Source organism: Pan troglodytes, chromosome 15, assembly GCF_028858775.2.
Source record: "Pan troglodytes isolate AG18354 chromosome 15, NHGRI_mPanTro3-v2.0_pri, whole genome shotgun sequence".
NCBI lineage: Eukaryota > Metazoa > Chordata > Mammalia > Primates > Hominidae > Pan > Pan troglodytes.
The window spans coordinates 65,943,425-65,960,009 of record NC_072413.2 but is presented as its reverse complement, the minus strand read 5'-3'; the positions used below and the strand labels follow the sequence as shown (position 1 = coordinate 65,960,009).

The 16,585-nt window shown below is 36.8% G+C and overlaps 1 protein-coding gene and 1 long non-coding RNA gene across 15 annotated transcripts in view; one reads left to right on the top strand and one right to left on the bottom strand.

The window, feature by feature from the left end:
- The window catches only part of RAD51B (RAD51 paralog B), a 914,255-nt gene that overhangs the window by 753,926 nt on the left and 143,744 nt on the right, over positions 1 to 16,585 (bottom strand). The gene's annotated exons all lie outside the window — the stretch shown is intronic.
- On the top strand, positions 6,499 to 13,290 carry LOC134808370 (uncharacterized). The gene is made up of 3 exons (XR_010151172.1): positions 6,499 to 6,647; positions 10,007 to 10,113; positions 10,229 to 13,290. It is a non-coding gene; the product is annotated as an uncharacterized LOC134808370 (long non-coding RNA).

Here is a 16,585-nt window from a genome sequence, read left to right as displayed (position 1 = left end):
ATTAAAAATAAAGAAAGGCACTGTTTGGTACTGAGTGTTAATGCAACGAGAATTCAAAGATTAAAAACTAGAGTTGATTCCTGACTTTTTAATGATTGCCATTCTAACTGGTGTGAGATGGTATCTCATTGTGGTTTTGAGTTGCATTTCTCTGATGGCCAGTGATGATGAGCATTTTTTCATGTGTTTTTTGGCTGCATAAATGTCTTCTTTTGAGAAGTGTCTGTTCATATCCTTCGCCCACTTGTTGATGAGGTTGTTTGTTTTTTTCTTGTAAATTTGTTTGAGTTCATTGTAGATTCTGGATATTAGCCCTTTGTCAGATGAGTAGGTTGCAAAAATTTTCTCCCATTCTGTAGGTTGCCTGTTCACTCTGATGGTAGTTTCTTTTGCTGTGCAGAAGCCCTTTAGTTTAATTAGATCCCATTTGTCAATTTTGGCTTTTGTTGCCATTGCTTTTGGTGTTTTAGACATGAAGTCCTTGCCCATGCCTATGTCGTGAATGGTATTGCCTAGGTTTTCTTCTAGGGTTTTTATGGTTTTAGGTCTAACATGTAAGTCTTTAATCCGACAAGTTAATGGGTGCAGCACACCAACATGGCACATGTATACATATGTAACAAACCTGCACATTGTGCACATGTATCCTAAAACTTAAAGTATAATAATAATAAAAATATATAAAATAAAATTAAAAAACAAAAAACTAGAGTTGAGCCAAGTGGAGTGGCTCACACCTGTAATTCCAGCATGCTGGGAGGCCAACATGAGAGGATCACTTGAGCCCAGGAGCTCAAGACCAGCCTGGGCAACATAGGGAGACCCCATCACTACAAAAATTTTAAAAAATTATCTTGGCAAGGTAGCATGCATCTGTGGTCCCAGCTACTCAGGAGGCTGAGGCACGAAGATTGCTTGAGCCCAGGAGGTCCAGGCTGCAGTGAGCCATAATCACGCCACTGCACTCCAGCCTGGGCAGCAGAGTGAGACCTTGTCTCAAAACACAAACAACAACCACCAAAACAAAAAAAACAAAAAAATCAAGCGAAAACAAAAACAACTGGAGTGGGCCAGAAAAGTCCAAACTGGGTTTATGAAAGAGGTGCAAGAAACATAAAGAATTTGAATGGAGAACAAGAATCAATAACATTTGAAAAAGCAAGGAATATAAGCATTACAGATGAGGGAATAAAGCATTAATAAAGGTAAGAAAGTAAAACTGAACATGATATTAGGGATGGGGATAAGGTTTGGTCTGTTAAATCAAGTTTACCCTAAAGCTGCCTCCTTACATATTTTAAATTCAGCCTAAAGGTTTCTCTACACAGTGTGAACTATAATCTAAAAGGATGTGTAAACAGACTGTAACCTGCTCTTGTGACAATCACTGAGTTTTGGCCAAAGGGGGCCAACTGTTCAAACTACATTCAAATAAGGCAAATGCGGAGCTGTAACCAATCCAGCTGTTTCTGTACCTCTATTTTGTTTTCTGTACGTCACTTTCCTTTTTCTGTCCATAAATCTTCCAGCACGTGGCTGCAATGGAGTCTCTCTGAGACTACTCGGGTTCAAGAAGCCACCAGATTTGCTCAATTAAACTGAGTTATATTTAATTTGGTTAAGGATTGTCTTTTAACAGGTCTAAAGTATAAACAACCAGTTTAAGTAAAATAGGTATATCTGTTAAGGTTTATGGTTGAATAAATATGATGAGGCTGGTTTATGGAAGGCTTTGAATGCCAAGGAGACCAACAGAAATTTGATTAGGCCAATGAGAGTCACAACTGGTTATTAATAAGGGAAGCAGCAGCATAAATTTCTTTTGAAAGAGTGGTTTTACAAACAGCATGGGGGTAAGGATTGGAAGCCAGCAAAGAAGATGGTGGAGCCCATTAGGTGCTAAGTGATAAGAACCTCAACTTGAATAACAGCATTCATTTGTGCACCATTCAATAATATTTATCGGATGTCTGAATGTTCATCATTCACACGTGAATAAGACAGATTACTAGCCCACAGAAACCATTAGGTAATAAATGTTCATTGTTTAAAGCGGCTAAGTTTTAGGGTAATTTGTTATGGCAATTGATAACTAATACAGATGTGAAGCCAGCAAAGGAGATATCAAATCTCCAAAAGTGGGAGAGAAACCAAAAAAAGCACACTACCACTGAAGACCAAAAATAATTTCAAAAATAAATAGTAGATTAGTAGTCAGTATCACATATAAAAGAGGAATATAGGATGATGAACATCTTTTAAAATGTTATTAAAGTTGATACAGTTCACAACTAATTAAAAATTATAAGAGATATACAAGAAAATACATATCATAATTGATTACCAAATTGTTTTTTCCATAAAAAGAGAATGAGTAGGGAAAAAGTGTACACAACTGATAAACACCTCAAATTTGAACAATTTATATTCCTAAGTCTATGGGTCGACCATTAACTGATTAAATATCTAGTGAAGTATAAGTCTCATGTACTGTAGTAAGTTTAAACAAAAAATTCACTTGTTTTGATCTAATACCCTAACTTTAGGCCTATACCCTCCTTATAACAAAAGAAAAAGCTTTGAATTTATTCAAACCTTTATCATATCACCTACCATATGTTGCTATAAATTATTTACATGTTCCCCATCCTAACTACAGTAGAAGTTCCTCCAAAGTAGGAACCTTTAGTTTATTCATCTTTGAAGTCTCAGTACATAGATCAATATCTAGTCCATAAAAGATATTCAGTTGCTAACTGAAAGTTACTGAATTTAGTAGAAAAACAATGGCTTTTAAACATATTCATGTACCATCTATCATTTTTGAAGTAATAGGAGTTTTCTTTCATTACTGTCTCTGCTGGATAGTATCTCTTCATTGTAATTCCCTAAAATTTAGCCTGGTCCCATTTGTCTACCTTAGAACACTAGTCAAGGTCCTTCCACAAGACTTTCATGAGTTTCAAGGTCTTCATTTCTTTTGTATTTAATATTCAATCTTAACTTAGTTCTAACACAAACCTCCGTTTCAATTATATTGAACTGAACAATCCTGAACCCATATTATTTCATGTTTTTCTTCCCAGATCATCTCAAATTTTGACTTGGAATGTCAAAGCATTTATCTGAATCTAAAATTCCATATTCCCTTGTATATGCAAGTTGATAACTGCCTGAATAAAGTAATTAAGTGGCTATGTTCAGAAGAAACATAAGTAGAAACATAAGAAATAAGAAAATGAGGTGAAGTTACAAAAATTAACATTTAAAATAAACATTGGATGCTTGCTTTTTAAATGTCTATTTGTGAAACAACTAATTTTGAATTTTTAAAATGGTCCTGATACACCAAATTAATCTAAAACTTTGCCACTTAAAATATAAATAGGCTACTACTGATCTTAAAGAGCTGTAATCAGGACAAATTCTTACATTGAAAATGTTTGTGGGCATTTACTCAGAACAGCTGCCACCCAGGATGACTAAAATAACGCAAATTAGATGTAATTGAGTTAAGGGACCACACCAGGTTTGTAATTCAATTTGTCCTATGTGGTTTGGATTTGGGTTTTCTTTTTCCCCTCCAGCAAACCACAGTTTGAAAACTTCATCAAATGGGAAGTACAAAGGAATAGGAATATATAATGCAAATGTTTATCATGAACAATTTACATAAAATCCACTTTAACAGTTTAGACAAAGTTTTTTGTGTGTGTGTGTTTTAAGTCTGATGGCAGCAAACATCACTTCAACATTGTTTAAGTTTCCTTTGAGGGTCCTATTCACTAAAACTTCTTGCTGCCAATTTCTCATTTTATCACAATTTATCCTAGCTGTAAAGTAAATTTTATTTTGTTCTAATTTCCTAACTTTGCACACTATTTACCTACAAGGTCAAAGCAGATTCCAGGTTGAATTCAAGCTCACTTACAGACTTCAGTCCAAAATCCTTAGGGTCAGTAATGAAAGTCAAAGTTAGAGCCAGAATTTTTACCAGGGTGTACCTTTCAGCAGCCTTAGATATGGTTGATTATAAGTTGCTGATAGATATGGCCAATTACATTGTCATCACTGTGTTGATAATTTTGATTTCTATGTGTCTAACCAGCATAGACCTGCCCCTAGACGAATGTTTAGATAAGATGCCCTGAAACTAACCAATCCCTACCCTTGTTGGGATCTACTCATACAAGAGAATGATCACTGAGGGATGTTTAGGAAAAGAGTTCAGCTTAGAAATTTAGTGTTGCCTCTCACCATGCCCTTTCCATTAGATGTCATGGGTTTCAAGCAAAATTTGAGATAAAGAGTTTTCCAAATCAGTATTTTGTTCAAACGGTTCCCAATTCATGACATGATAATAGTTCCACATAAAACCAAAGGATCTGATATAATTAACAGGCTTCATTTCAGAAAATCTTGTTTGACAAGATTTCTCTGATAATTACAGGTTAAGCAGACCACAGCAATAGGACTGTATATCAACTTGATAACCAATCAAAAAACAAACTTACCCTCTTTTGATATTGATTACACAGAAAGTATTTGAATTCTTGCCAGTATTAAATAGTCACTTTTCTCTGTGTAGATAATGTATGAAACTATTACTGAGACAAACTCTTGCCTCTGCATTTTTTACTTTGGCAGACATAGACATGAAAGGCACCTGGCCCTAATAATTCTTCCTTGTGTAACACTCCAGGACACACCATAAGCCTGTCGCCTCTAAAGTCTAGGCCCTTCCCAGCTTTCCTAAGACTCTAAAACCACACCTAAGAAACTTAAACTTCATAGGTGTTCAGATAGTAGAGATGCCAATCATGTCAAATAAACAGGGAAAATGGCTTTTTAGAAATCATATCTTATTTAACAATATTGGTGTCAAGGAGACAGAATTTTTTTCTAAATAAAGAGAACTAGCTACTCATCTGTCTTCTGCCTGCTATCTGACACCACCTGAGGTATACCATAAATCTTCCTAAAAGACAAGACCGAGAAGCACTACTGGTTAATTACAGGGGATCTCATGAATAAACCAGATGCTGTGTACAAGGGTTAGGATTATTGCCAGCTAGAACACGTACAAGGCACTCAAATTATCTTGTATGCCAAATCCTTATTTTTGTGCCCCCCCAAAAATGTGGTTAACTTATGTGTTAAAGGTACAAAAATGCACTGTTGTGGTAATGCTATCTTTTATCTTAAATTCATTCACAGTGAAAGCCATCTCTATACTTTAAAGGTTTGCCTCCACTGAACTCAATAAATCTAAAATTATATAGCCATTATCACTTTACAGATGGAGAAATTAAGGCAAAGCAGAGTGATGTGACTCATCCAAGGGCAAATATTAAGATGGTGCTTACATAGTAGTTGGAGAATAAACGTCCAACTATTCCCCCTGAGGGAGGATGACCTAAGCAGTCACATAACACACAATAGTCACAAAGAATAAAAAACGTCTAAGGGGAAGTCTGGAATACATCAAGAACTATGTATTCTTCAAGACTCAGCTCAAATTCTATCTTTTATAGTTCATTCCCATCTTTCTATTTTCCACATTTTCTAAAATACTATTAAACTGTCTTTATTTTAATAGTAATTTACTTCTAAGTACAAAGCTGCAATTCAGTTTACCTTTGCAGAGAAGGAAAGGAAAAACAACAGATACAAAGCAAGTCAATGGTATCCTCTCTAATTTCTCTTCTTGGTTACTTGACTGATTTGAATTATAAAGCTTAAGAGGAATTTTAAAAGTAACCTTTTTTTAATCTGCAAAGCCATATTCCAAGACCAACTCTCAAATCTGCAGATAGAAAGGAAACATTCTACTAGTATAAGAAGTATAACAAATTTAAATTTAGAACTAACCAAACACAAGAAATCTTTTAAAATTCGCATGTAACCGTTGAATAAGGAAAAAAACCTTTCCTAACAATATCAATTCAAAATGCTTTGCTTCAGCTGAGCCTGGTCTGAAGCACTCCAGAGCAATTTACCTACTGAGTCATAAACATGAACAGTTCATTTCAGTACAGGTTATACTTAGAACGAGTTTCATACGTGTTTATAAATACTTAGTGAAATATATAGTTTAAAAATTATAATCTTTAATAGCTTTTATGTCATAACAGAATAGTCCACAGATGTAGAAAATATACAGCAAACACTGCTGAACTTGAGGCAATCAAGTGTTAGTTTTGTTCACCAGTTGGACACTAAGCTTTGAAAGAATTATAACACTTGGGGTGACATCATTTTGAAAAGAAGTACACTGAGAAAACAGTAAATTTCTTTAAACTCTTTTCTCAAGTATCTCCTTTGTCTAAATTATTTTTCCTTTAAAGAGAAAAAATTACTGCTGTTCTGCATCAACAAAAAGAACAACAGTGATTTTTCAAAGAGGGTAAGAATCTGTTACATGTTTTCCTAACAAACAGCAACCAATCACAAGAAGGTGAGAAGTGGAATTTAGAATGAGAATCTAACAGGTTAACATCACAAAAAGTGTTAGAATTCAAGTAAAGTGGCAAATTTTACATATGACTTTCTATTCCAAGGTTTATCAAGATGACAGAACTCATACAGAATATATGAATAAACATAAAAATAAAAATCTACCTTAGGAAAAAAAAAAAAACTAAAAGGTAAGACCACTCACTTTTATAAAAGCAGATGACTAAAAACAAGAGTTGGAAAGAACTAGATCCACCAAGGACTGGCTCCTACAACTTACAAAACCTTTGCCTTTATATAAGTTTTTAGCACTGTTCTACCTAACATAGAACACTTTTGCTGGCCTAAAAGAAATAATAAACAGCAATTCCAAATGACCTATGCTGGGTAGTTCTCTCACTTTGAAGAACTTTCTTAAATAATGAAATAACCACCCTACTGCTACCATTAATTTGTGTAGAATTTTTACTGAGCAGCAAAAAATAACTGGCAGTGGTTATCTTTATTATTTCACAAAACATCCCTGGGTAAGTTAAGGGTCAGAAATAATCTACTACATGCTAAAGATGGGAAAATTTAAGAGCAAAGCATGACCTGTATTCACAAAATGAGACAGTGATGAGCTAGGACTAATTCCCTGATTCCTGACTCCCAACCTTTTGTTCATGGTATATGATGGTACCTCTTAAATATCTGAACATTCAAAAGCAGACAGTAAGTGCAAACATCTTACCAATATTTTATCCAAAGCTCCCATTCACTTTGATTCAGTCCACGTTTCTTAGTTTTACATAGTAAAAGAAAAAAAATTCAAATACTAGTGGTCTAATTGATTAGTCTACAGTTTGGTGGTAATATTTGGCAGTTACCAAGTCCTTTTGGAGGTTTACTTTGAACATTAAATGATCATTATAAATATGCTTCAAGAAAAAGTGACAAATAGCATAAGTTTTATCTATTTAAATATTTAGTTATTTATATTCCTAATTAAGTAAAACCTAAATCAAGCACAGAAAACTTCTTAGTTTATCAGAATGTATCCTCTGGAAATAAATTATTAATAACCTAATAGAATCCTAGAGCTGTAAAAGCCCTCAGAGATCACCTAATGCCCTCATCTTATATATTTCAAATTTTCTTCTTGAATTAATTTGGAAATTTACATTAAATGCTAAACAGAAGCAATGGAGGGAGGACTTAGGCATACGGAACAGGGAAAACCAGATGTATATATAAACAAAGAGTCCTGGTTACATTTAACTCCCATCAATGTCAGTAATTGGGTAGAAGTGGGTTAAGGAGAAAGAAAGGAGAGAGAGTGTTAATGCTAGTGAAGTCCTTTGAACTGGGTCCAACAAGTGTTTCTAAGACAGTCTAATTTTTAAGGATAACACTCCTCCTGAAACCAACAATTGCAACATTTTTTGCATTTAATCAGAACCAGTACTTGCTTACTGATATGGTTTGGTTCTGTGTCCCCACCCAAATCTCATCTTGAATTGTACTCCCATAATTCCTACACGTTGTGGGAGAGACCCAGTGGGAGATGGTTTGAATCATGGGGGCAGTTTCCCCCATACTGTTCTCATGATACTGAATAAGTCTCATGAGATCTGATGGTTTTATCAGGGGCTTCCACTTTTGCATCCTCTCATTTTTTTCTCTTGCCACCACCATGTAAGAAGTTCCTTTCACCTCCCACCATGATTCTCAGGCCTCCCCAGTCAAGTGGAACTGTAAGTCCAATTAAACCTCTTTTTCTTCCCAGTCTCAGGTATGTCTTTATCAGCTGCATGAAAACAGACTAATACAGTAAATTGGTACCATTGGAGTAGGGCGTTGCTTTAAAGATACCTGAAAATGTGGAAGCAACTTTGGAAGTCAGTATCAGGCAGAGTTTGGAACAGTTTGAAGGGCTCAGAAGAAGAAAAGAAAATGTGGGATGGTTTGGAACCTCCTAGAGACTTGTTGAATGGCTTTGACAAAAATGCTGATAGTGATATGGACAATAAAGTCCAGGCTGAGGTGGTCTCAGATGGAGATGAGGGACCTGTTGGAACTGAAGCAAAGTAACTCTTGTTATGTTTTAGCAAAGAGAATGGCAGCATTTTGTCCCTGCCCTTGAGATTTGTGGAACTTTGAACTTGAGAGAGATGATTGAGGGTATCTGGTAGAAGAAATTTCTAAGCAGCAAAGCATTCAAAAGGTGACTTGGGTGCTGTTAAAAGCATTCCATTTTTAAAAGGAAACAGAGCATAAAACTTAGAAAATTTGCAGCCTGATGATGCAGTAGAAAAGAAAAACCCATTTTTTGAGGAGAAGTTCAAGCTGGCTGCAGAAATTTGCACAAGAAGGAGCTGAATGCTAATCCCCAAGACAATGGGGAAAATCTCTCCAGAGCATGTCATAGGTCTTCATGGCAGCCCCTCTCATCACAGACCCAGAAGCCTAGGAGGAAAAAATGGTTTCATGGGCTGGGCCCAGGGCCCCATGCTAAGTGCAGCCTAGGGACTTGGTGCCCTGCATCCCAGCCACTCCAGCCATTGCTAAAAGGGGTCAAGGTACAGCTCGGCCCATAGTTTCAGAGGGTACAAGCTCCAAACCTTGGTAGCTTCGATGTGGTGTTGAGCCTGCAGGTGCATAGAAGTCAAGAATTGAGGTTTGGGAACCTCCACCTAGATTTCAGAAGAAGTATGGAAACACCTGGATGCCCAGGCAAAAGTTTGCTGCAGGAGCAGGGCCCTCATGGAGAATCTCTGCTAGGGCAGTGTGGAAGGGAAATATGGGTTTGGAGCCCCCACACAGAGTCCCTTCTGGGACACTGCCTAGTGGAGCTGTGAGAAGAGGGCCACCATCCTCCAGACCCTAGAATGGTAGATCCACCGACAGCTTGCACCTTGCACCTGGAAAAGCCACAGACACTCAACACCAGCCTGTGAAAGCAGCCAGGAGGGGGGCTATACCCTGCAAAGCCATAGGTGCAGAGCTGCCCAAGACTGTGGGAACCTACCTCTTACATCAGCATGACTTGGATGTGAGACACTGAGTCAAAGGAGATCTTTTTGGAGCTTTAGAATTTGCCCCACTGGATTTTGTACTTGCATGGGCCCTGTAGCCCCTTTGTTTTAGCCAATTTCTCCCATCTGAAATGGCTGTATTTACCCAATGACTGTACCCTTACTGTATCTAGGAAACAACTAGCTTGCTTTTGATTTTGCAGTCTCACAGACGAAAGGGACTTGCCTTGTCTCGGATGACACTTTGGACTGTGGACTTTTGAGTTAATGCTGAAATGAGTTAAGACTTTGTGGGACTATAAGGAAGGCATGATTGGTTTTGAAATGTGAGGACATGAGATTTGAGGGGGCCAGAGGCTGAATGAGGTTTGGCTCTCTGTCCCCACCCAAATCTCATCTTGAACTGTACTCCCATAATTCCCCTGTGTTGTGGGAGGGACCTGGTGGAAGATAGTTTGAATCATGGGGGCAGTATTCCCCACACTGTTTTCGTGGTAGTGAATAAGTCTCACAAGATCTGATGGTTTTATCAGGGGTTTCCACTTTTGCAACCTCCTCATTTTTCCTCTTGCTGGCGCCATGGAAGAAGTGCCTTTCGCCTCCCACCATGATTCTGAGGCCTCCCCAGCCAAGTGGAACTGTAAGTCCAATTAAACTTCTTTTTCTTCCCAGTCTCGGGTATGTCTTTATCAGCTGCATGAAAACAAACTAACACAGTTACTAAAATTTTTTTCTCTTCTAATTGTCCATATCAGATTGCTATGAGAAGAGGAAAGGGTTAAGCTAGACCTAAATACAATACTGTATGGAAGAAGTTGAAAAAACTGTGACAAATTATCTTTACATACTAATAGGAAAGATATCCAAGATCTACTGGCAGAGTCAAAAAAGCAAGTTTGCAAACTGAGAGGCAGAGTAAGTATGATACTGATTCTGTGAGGAAAGCAAGCACACACGTACACATACAAACACACACAGCAATACTATATTTCATAAGCCTATTTGTCTGTCCACAACATGTATCTCTAAGTCAATGCATAGAAAAAGGTCTGAAGCAACAGAAAACCAAACTGAAAATAGTTGTCATTTTCTGGCATTGGTGGGTAGGCAGCTGGGATTGGGGATGATGGTGGTGAGAGAATGTCAGAGAAGCCTTTACAAACATTCCACATGTTTTGAAGATAATATGTTAATACAATACTTATATAGTAAGAACTAATTTTTTAAAAGAATCATATGTGGATAAAAAGGACAAAGGTTGAGCAAAAAGATGCAATGGTTAGGGAGAAGCATGACTAGGCAGAGCATGAAAAAGGCCTCTGCTTCCTCAGTAACTTGAGGTAAAGAGCTGCTATTTCCCTCTTTCAATTTACCCCTTAAACCCATCATCTCTGGCTCAGGACTGGTGATTTTTAAAAAGCACCAATGTGAGTGTGAAGGCTCGTGGTCCTGTGAGTTCCTAATCATTCTTTACACCTTTGGAACATGAGATAAGGTAGGAGTAGTAGGTAGATAAGGGTAATGAATTTTCTTTTAATTCTTGAAATTAACTACTATGCCAGAAACCTACTGTGGCTATTTCCCTCTATCCTTTAGCTATAAAAGTAAATGCTAACTCTTGGCTGTATAAATAGGAAGGAGGCATTCATTTAATATTATTGCAAACCAGTTTAATCACTGCTATAATGCCAGTACCTTCTGGGATCGAGTCCTTCTTCCTGGTTTGCCCAAGAGAAACTAGTCGGCAGCCACTAGTCTGAACTCTGCTCTAACGGTGGCCCTACTGCTTGGTCTATGCACGTGGTTTATTTCTTTTGTCAAGAGTACTCTTTGTAAAATCTTGGCTTCCTCAGTTCCTCTATACAAGCAGGAGTTTGTCAGGGAAGAGTGTTCTGTGTATATGGGGCAAGGAAAGGCATGATCAAAAGCACAATTACATAGCAAGCTCAGGGAATTATGAGGAAGCTTGTGGGAATGGAGTAAATGTACATGTGTGTGTGCGTCTGGCAATGGGAAATACGGTAAGGGGGAAATTATGGCAGGTAATGAGATGAGAATAAGTAGATCAGAGCCAGACTCTGAAACCCTGGCATGACAAGCTAAGGAGTTTAGACTTTATCCCTTGTGTGTTAATGGGGACCCATCAAAGGTTTTTAAACCAGAGAGTGATATGATTAGAACTGTCTTTAAAGAAAGAGATTTGACAAGAGTATGGAGGATGGATTAGAAAATGGAAAGGTTAAAAGTAGATAAGCAGCTCTCCAAAGAACTGAAATGGAAGATGAAAAGCGCCTAAACAGGGCAATGGCTAGGAGAATGGAGGGAAGAGTACAAACAAAGTCAAAAAGCAATTTTAGTGATAGAAGAAACAGGACTTGTTGACAGATTGGTTGTGAAGACCAAGGGAACATAAAGACTCAAGATGAATGTGAGGTTTCCAGCTGAGAGGATGGAGAGGCCACTAATGAAGACAGAGGATATAGGAAGGGAGGGAGGGTGTTTGGAGAGTATCCGGAAAAATGAGTTTGGGATTGGTTGAACTACTTACTAGGATAGCAACCCTTACTGAGCTCCAAAAGGATAAGGATCTTGTTTGCCAATTTTCTCTGTGCTGCACCTACTGCAATACCATGTGCATTTAATTCAAGTTTGTGAGAATGGTGATAATGCTAACGTGTGCCAGGATAATTGAGACTTGACAATATTTAAGATATCTCTTCAAAGTGCCTGTGTAGAAAGGAAATATGAGACAAGGTGGTTTGTTTTACTTTTCTGTCAAATTTCTTCTTTAGTCGTTTCCAAAATAAATTCCCAATAATAACAGGGCTTTTAACAAGAAGGTCCATTACTAAGAGCAACCTGCGGTAGACCATCGTATGTCTCACAACTTTACATTCTACACATTCCAATAATCAAGTCACATCACCTCTAATTCTCTTTCTTGTTCAGGAACCTGTATTACCACTTAACATTCTAAAACCTGCCACACCCAATAGTCAAACATAATCAGAGCCATTTTAACAATATGGGGGAAAAAAAAGAAAAAGAAATAACCTCACTGCTGTTAAAAAACCTTAGGAGGAGGTACAGAAAAAGAAAGCACCATTTGTTCTGGTTAATGTTGTTGTGTAATGTTTTCTGGGGTGTGCCCTGTAGGCATGTTGAAATCATAACTAAATAAATCAGCTCCAGCAACGCAAAGAAACAATATTCCCTTCCCCTTTGGCTGCCTGAAGGAATAATGGCATCTTCTCCATGATGTGCACACACTTTGGAGCTGCTTTGTTTTTAATCTTCTGCCAAGTCAAGTTTTAGTTTTATTTTAATTTTGGTAACCACAGTAAATTCCAAATCTTTGACAAGTAAATGCTTTCTTTCTCGCCAGAATCCCACTCACTTTCCTTTCTAACTCTAGGAGTTCAATAATGGCTGCAGTACTGATCTCTTTTCATGAACAAGAAAATAAATACACTATAAATTAAGCATATTTCCTGACATTTACATGATGGTTTAAATGTGACATGAGTACAATAAAATTGTCATCTTGTTTGCCCATCATTGTATAAATATATATGTATATATATTTATGTGCACTGTACGGAAAAGAACAGCATAGAAAGTCAGGAGATGTGCACTCAAGTCTCATTCATTTCAGTTGGCTGTATGACGTTAGTTTAAAAACTTAAATTTGGTTTCCCTATGTATAAAAGTTAGGCAAATATACTAGATGGTTTTCAAAGTCCCTTTCACTTTAAAATTCTGATTCATAAGATTATGTCTGTTACCGATTTTTTTTAAACACATGAAAAAGTCACTCAAAAAAAATCCTAAAAAAAAGAAAAACCCTAATTTTTGGTGGTAAAATGAAATAAGCCTCAGAAATTATCTAATCTGTACAGCTTTGAAACTACATTCTATGGGAAATGCCTAAGCCAAGAGTTATAAACTGTTTATTTCTTGGAAGGATTTCATAGTTTAAAGAGAAAGATTGCAACCGGCTAATCTAGTTCAGCTCTGTCATTACAGATGAAGAAACTGAGATCAGGAATGAAAGAAGAAATATATAACACATCCATAAGATACTGTGCAACTATTTAAAATGATGGTAAGAGAAAAGGGGTCAAGATAAGTTAAAAAAGAAATGAGGCTATAAAACTGCGTAAGTATTTATTCATTTTTCAGAGCAATAAATTCATTGTATCACTTTCTTTAAAATATTCTCATTATATAAATTCAAATACTACAAAAAATACACAGAAAAGATGCATTAAATCATCCAAAATCTCACCATTGAGAAATATTAGGTATTAGATTAGCAATTAGTGACATTATTCCAGACAACTGGATGGAATATACACATAGATAATGAATGCACAGAAATAAATGTATTCTTTCTGGGATGAGATTATAGTCACAGTTAAAAATAAAAAATATCAATTCTATACACATAGATACACATATACACATAGATAATGGATGGACAGAAATAAATGTATTCTTTCTGGGATGAGATTATATTCACAGTTAAAAATAAAAAATATCCATTCTAATTTTACCTGCAATTAACAGAAGCCGAAATGAAACTGAAGAAATTTTAAATCTTAGACAAATGTTTCTTCACTCAAGAAACATTAATTGTGAAAAAGTCCCTCTAACTTTAAGAAAAATGATCAAAACCACAAAGAATAGATTAACATTACTTTTAAACTACTTTACATTTGAGACAGTTCTGATTGAATTGCTGCTATGAATAAGATTAATAATCTCTCATACCCATTTCCCTTCTACCTACCTTCCAATTTTTATTGTATATATTTGTTTTACTTTGCCATGATGTAGAGTGTTTACAGTCTGTTGTACTGCCACACTTTCTACAGTATCTAAATCTTACATATATATATGAAGGTATTTAATATCACAACCCTTTTTTGGTTTGATTCCTCTCTTGGTTGGCTAAATTTCAACAATTAGTTCTTTTTCAGAAAGGTCTCACAGATACTATATTCTCTGGGTTCTTTCACATTTGAGAGGATACGCCTGTGGCCTTTATACCTCAACAACAACTTGGCTGGGTACACTGTTCTTGGGCCATAATTTCTTTTATCAGAACTGTGTTGACATAGCTCCTGTAGTATTGCACATTGTTGTGAAGTCTGAGGCCAGTCTAAACTTCTTCCTTGTAGATAACTTTTGCTTTTCCTCCTTGTAGATAACTTTTGCTTTTGCTTACATGACTGAAGAAACCTTTCTCTTGTTTGGCAACAATCAGGATATGACTTGATGTTGAACCTTCTCTACTAATTTTCAGGATTCAATGTATCTTTTGATCTGCAGGTTCAGTTCCTCATTTCAGTGAAGTTTTGCTATATCACTTCTCCAAATACTTTTTTAGTTTGATTTGTTGGGTCCACTTCCTCAAAGACACCAGTAATCCTTTCAACTTCATATCAGATCATTGTTAACCAAATTGCTTTTATCTTTGTGTCTTACTCCTGTGTTTACCGTGATTATTCCACGCTTTCACTCCAAACCATTAAATTTTTAGTCACCTCTATTGTATTCCATACTAGTTCTATATCATCTGTTAGTTTTGCAATAGAGGTGTTCTCGTCCTCAGATGTGCTTCCTTAGCTATATAAACTCACTTTTTAACAATATGAACTCATTTTAAGATGTTATTTGTAGGTACATGTATGTGTGTGAGTCTATGTGTATGTGTGCATATACATGTACTATAAAAGCCCAAAAGGCTTTTATCTACTTTATCAGAATGTTATAGTTTTCTGCTGTAGTCAGCGATCTCTTTTCCTTTTTGCCTATCTGAATTTCCTAAATTTTTTCATAGTGAACATAATATGTTTACACACTGATGTTGACAGACACATGCAAATTTAAATGTTGTATATATATTTCTAGAAAAAGAGTAGATTTCCAGAAAAAAAAATACTGAGAAAAGAAGAGATGAAATGATTTGTCTAAGCAAGGAAACGGTAGGACCGTTTCCTTCAACTATACTATACTGTTTCCAAGATGTTTGCTTCTCACAGGATAGCTACACATTTTCAGAGAACTGAAATATCCAGCCAAGGACTAAACATCTTTATGTCAAAATGTATACAAGAATAATATCCTTCCTCAAGCTATGTGTATGGTGTTGTCTTTGAAAAATAGGAAAGTAAGCAATGTCAGCATTCTGATAGCCAGCATATCTTTGTCTGAGACACAGATACACAGTGGATATGAATGAAAACCTCTCCTACTTTCTTAGTGACCAATTTTGTTCTTCTGTTTCAAGCTTTAGCAAGTATAGCCCTCAGAAAATTTCTTCATCAAAACTGTATCGAAAAAAGGAAATTCCAACTGGGCATGGTGGCTTGTGTCTGTAATCCCAACAGTTTGGGAAGCAGAGGTAGGAGGATTGCTTGAGCCCAGAAGTTTGAGACCAGCCTGGGCAACATAGCGAGACTCTGCCTCTATAAAAATAAAAAAATTAGCCAGGTGTGGTGGCGCACACCTGTGACCCCAGCTACTCGGGAGGTTGAGGTGGGAGAATCACTTGAGCCCAGGAAGTCGAGGCTGCAGTAAGCCATGATCATGCCACTGCACTCAGCCTGAACAACAGAATGAGGCCCTGTCTTGAATAAATGAATGAATGAATGAACAAACGAACAAATAATAACTTAGGAAATTCTGTAGCCAGGCACAGTGGCTCGTGCCTGTAATCCCAACATTTTGGGGGAACCAAGAAGGGAGGATTGCTTGAGGCCAAGAGTTCCAGACCAGCCTGGGCCACAAAGTCAGACCCTGTCTCTACAAAAAATTAAAAAATTAGCCAGGCATAAAGGCAGGTGCCTGTTGTTCCAGCTACTTGGGAGGCAGAGGTTGGAGGATTGCTTGAGCCCAGTAATTTGAGGCTGCAGTGAGCTATGACTGCAAGACTGCACACTAGCCGGAGCAAGAGAGCTAGACCCTGTCTCTAAAAAAAGAAAAAGAAAGAAAGAAAAAAGGCAATTCCTCTGAGTGTGGCAAATTGTTAATTAATATATCTAAGTTCTATCCAGTGTTCTTGCAAATATATTTATCTTAAATTTATTTTCTCCTAGATACACTGT